This window comes from Patiria miniata, unplaced genomic scaffold (assembly GCF_015706575.1).
Source record: "Patiria miniata isolate m_02_andy unplaced genomic scaffold, ASM1570657v1 HiC_scaffold_10, whole genome shotgun sequence".
Lineage (NCBI taxonomy): Eukaryota > Metazoa > Echinodermata > Asteroidea > Valvatida > Asterinidae > Patiria > Patiria miniata.
Window position 1 is genome coordinate 19,996,879 of NW_024037048.1, and position 4,626 is coordinate 20,001,504.

Genomic DNA, 4,626 nt, shown 5'->3' on the forward strand with positions numbered 1-4,626 from the left:
CCGTTGGCTTGTCTCTAAACAGGCCCCAGAAACTCCAAGAAAACAAACTTGCAGAGTTGTCCTAAGCAACATTTATGACGAGAACCTTTATAATTATGATATGAACATTTCAATGCTACCTGACTTCAACTGTCTGACTGAGTCATCTGAGTATCGAGTCAGTCACTATTAGTCACGTACTGACTGACCGAGTCATTGAGTTACTGAATGAGCCACTGACTGACTGAGTCACTGAGAGAGTCACTGACCGAGTCACTTACTGAGACACTGACCTAGTCACGGAGTAGATGACTGAGCCACTGAGTCGCTCAATGAGTCACTGAGTGATTCACTAACCGAGTCACTGACCAAATCACTGACGAGTCACTGACTGAGTCACTGACTGAATCTGACTGAATCATGGAGTCGCTGAATGAGTCACTGAGTTGTTGACTGAGTCACTGACCAAGTCACTGACTGAGTCACAGAGTCCAGCTTAACTAGGCAAGCCTACTTTGTTTATGCCATGAGAAACCAGCCTCTCTCCAGAACTGTTGTTTTTTTCTCCTGCATAACTATCTTGCCAAAGCTAAACAGAGAAATATTTCAAGGCAAATTTCCCATGCGTCAAGAATAATTAAATCACCCCTAATCAACAGTATCGTTCCATTATTTTATTTTTTTGAAAATCTCTTTGCAAGCAGGGGTTTTTGGAATGTACAAATTTAAACAATCTCAAGACTATAGGATAGGGACCACCTCAGGAAACTGGTGCCCTGTTGTCCTTGGCCCACTTCTTCATGACACGGATGATGTATTCCACCTGCGGGTTACCGGTGTTGCGCAAGATTTGGAGGATGTCTCGCAGTGTTTCTCTGTAGAGGAAAACAAATGACAAAAATCTAGTGGCTTGAACTTCACTGGGTTTTGTGCTCATGAAAATGAAAGCTATTAACAAGATGGACTTTAATTTGCTTCGAGGCGATGTCAATCAATATTAGGATTTGCCCTTCACCGATGTATAAACACTGTATACTCAGTGTGTTACCTCCCGAGTGAAAGTTGGAAAATAATCACTTGGGTGGGATTCGAACCCACGACTCGACCATGGAGCTTACGGGGTTGGTTGGCTGGCTAGGCAACCAATTCTGTAAGCTTGATGGTCCAGTGGTTAAGACGTCTGCACTAACAAGCAGGAGGTCATGGGTTCGAGTCCCAACCGAGTGATTTTTTCCAAATTTCACTCGGGAGGTAACACACTGAGTATACCGTGTTTATACGTCAGTGAAGGGCAAAACCTAATAGTGAAAATGAAAGCTGTTTACAGAATTTAGGGGGAAAAAGGAAAAATCCATAAAGATCAATGAATTTGAACTAGAGGGCTAAGAAGTTGAAAAGTATTCATGAAGATTTGTAATAAAAAGCCGTATCCTCTCTGAGTGATCCCCGTTTGATATTTGCCAGGTCTGCATCGTGACTTTGGGCGTGATCCCTGGCTGCATGGCATATGCGGGTTGAGGGCTTCTGACTAGCGCCCCTTTGACAGAGACATTGACAATTAGGGAACCCCCAACATTGGGCTGGATAGCTCAGTTGGTAGAGCACCGGAGTGATATACTTATTGAGATGTAATTGGTCAGTACGCACTGTTTGATCGATGTACTGTGGTCACCTGACCAAAGGTTGAGATCTAATTGGTCAGTGTGCACTGCTGATTGACAGAGATGACACCCACCTTGGTTCATGGCCAGCTATGATCTGCTGGAATACGCCCACGCACGCCCCTCGCTTGCCTTCCCAGTATTCAGGATTGGGATCCAATCTTTCCAGGACATCGAAAGCCTTGGCTGTATAGAAGAACTGGCCCATCTACCGACAGAAAAGTTGAAAACATGAGAATTGAGAAGAGTCTCCGTGATAATTATAGTTTGAGGTCGAGGCCAAAAAATCAGAAGTTCAAACAAAAAGCCTGAAGTTTTCGATCATATCGCCACCGTGTTGACAAAGTGATGAATTTGTCCCACATCAATTTTTTTAAGCAGTTGGGATTTTTGGCTATTCTAATATTTTATGATGCCCTCTACATGCTTACTAAAGTTTGTGACACAAAAGTGCATCCTTCATTATTCAAGCTATAATGACACAAAGTCGTAAATGTGCAACAAATCTTTCTTTTTTTTCTTTTTTGACCGGGATTCGTATTCTCGTTGATTTTACACATTGGAAACAATGTGGCAACCTGACGCCACTTTTGTCTTCACACATCATCTCAATAAAGATGAGTTATTGCAAAAATGTTTCACAAACACGAATCTGCAGAAACATTTCCAATTTTGTTCAGAAATACTTGGAAAGTTTTCTTGACTCTCCATAGACTTTGTACACAACTGCTGAAGTAGCGTCTGGATACTGCATTCTTTTCTACACATGCGTTATATTTAGATTTATGTCTCCTCTACCATTTGCGTTTGGACGAAGTGACAAATGTGTTTCGTGAAATCGGTTGCAGGTTTAGATTAAGTGACTGGATACTAATTTGGGGCGAATGCCAAAATCTTCACCAAACATACAACGGACAAAAATAGGGGATGATGTTTTACCTTGTAGCCGTCGTTGGCAATGAGCTACAGCAGGCTGAACGATTCGCCAGACGTCTCCATCTTAAGGTACAACTCCCAGGCTAGTCTGGCCTTACAATTCATGATGTCTGAACAACGAAAACAACACAAAGAAAGGTTATAAATACATAGGATACTGCTGTAAGAAAACACATCGGGGTCCACAAAAGATGGTTCTGTTCAGTGGATGCTCGTTTCAGCAATTTTCGGCCAGCAATGCTCAGTGTAACTGTGTACAATATTTGGGAGCCAAGAGGGATGTTCAATGTAGCAAATTTCTGTCGTACAATCTGCTTAAAATGCGATAGAACAAATCCAACATGGCAAATGTATGACTAAGATGTGAAGTTTAAACGTTTAAATGAAAAAACTTCTAAATCCGATTACAAATTTCTCAAAACATGTAACAAACCAGAATTATAGAAAAGGGAGTTCTGTTCAGGCGATCTTCCTTGGAGATAACCACACATAGCACAAATAATTAACGTTGTTTTCAAACCTACTTAATTTACAAAACCTTAGAAGCACCGTAGTACTTGATTACATTTGGGGAACACGTAGTTACATTTTTACTTTATCAACGACTGCCCGCTATTTACTATGTCAACCATTGTTGATTTATCATGTCAATCACGCCGGTCTGCAGATCAGACATAATGGGTAGGCAAAAGCCACTGTCAATGGCTAAACGTTTAAAACGGTTCTTGAAATATTTGCTTATAACGTTTACAAAATGAAACGCAAAGTCACATGCTTAATATACGATCAGGGCGATGATTGCATGCTGGTTATGTCATTGTTAGAGACCCTTCAGTCTACCTCACACATGGGCAACATGTGCATCTCCCTAATGCCACTCTGGATTTTCCAGCAGTACATGAAATGCATGCACGCGACGTGTCGTAACTTTAGTTGGACATTTGGTTGTGCAGTCACCATTGTGAGTGGTCAATACATTATGAGTTGAGGCTTAACAGGTGGATTCATTCCCATAATTAGCAACTTGGAAGTTGGAAGAGGAAACGTCATTCACAATTGACGGTAATACTCACAGCATCTTGCCAACCAGAGACACGTGTAGTCATTCTTGATCTTCTCACTCTGAATGAGCACAAAAATCTGGAAAACAAGAGAAACGAAACCCACTCCAATTAAATCATGGTAAAACCAAGTGTTCCCACCCAAACAGTGGTCTAGGAGGCACAGAAAGATCCCCATCCGGGTTTTAGACTTTTTTTTTTATGCCTATTCGCCCTGAACAAGGCTAAAAGCCACTCCAGATATACGGGGCTACAAGTCGGAGCACAGCAGCTAAATCAACCACACCATCTCTGCCCTCATAGGCACCCACTTATAAGCCATCAGTGTGGGGGTTTGGTCAGTATCAAATGAGGGCAATAATGCTCATTGTGATTTTTGGCAAGGTATGCACCCCTCTAGTCAGAAAATATGTGACAGCATTGCAGCGGTGGCAGCTTTTTGGGTGCTATCACTTTTTTTCCTTTTTTTAAATGGCAGCCAAAACATGCTTGTTACAACATACAATTTATCCGGTTCAAGCATATTGACGGCAATTTTGAAAACACAAATCAAAAGTGATAACACTGCCACCACTCACACTGCAAAGCTATCACACATTCTCCAACTCAAAAAATCGCTATGAGCATTGCTCTTTTCGATCGTCTGGTACCGGTGGCCCATTTTTTGGACCAAAGCTGATAGCCTATTACTCCTGGGTGGGAGAAGCAATGAGTAACAAAGTGCCTTGCCCAAGGGCACACGCACCATGACCCCAGGCTGGACTCGAACCCACAACCTGCAGCTTTACCGCAGACCACGAATCCAACGCCCTTAACCACGAGGCCACAGCACTCCACAATCCTCTTGAATCAGGACAGATCATAGGTTGGAGGGAAATAAGCACCAGGCAAGGATTTCCAAAGAGATGCAGCACGTGGGAAAACAAGCTATTGGAATATCTTTTTGTTCTACATCTAGGTATACAGCAACAGTATATGGATGAGAACAG

The 4,626-nt window shown here is 42.3% G+C and overlaps 1 long non-coding RNA gene across 1 annotated transcript; it reads right to left on the reverse strand.

Moving 5' to 3' along the window:
• Window positions 1–814: 814 nt before the first annotated feature.
• On the reverse strand, window positions 815–3,689 carry LOC119739633. Its single transcript, XR_005272605.1, has 4 exons — window positions 3,650–3,689; window positions 2,580–2,686; window positions 1,715–1,848; window positions 815–854 (listed from the first exon to the last, which is right to left on the reverse strand). It is a non-coding gene; the product is annotated as an uncharacterized LOC119739633 (long non-coding RNA).
• Window positions 3,690–4,626: the final 937 nt, after the last annotated feature.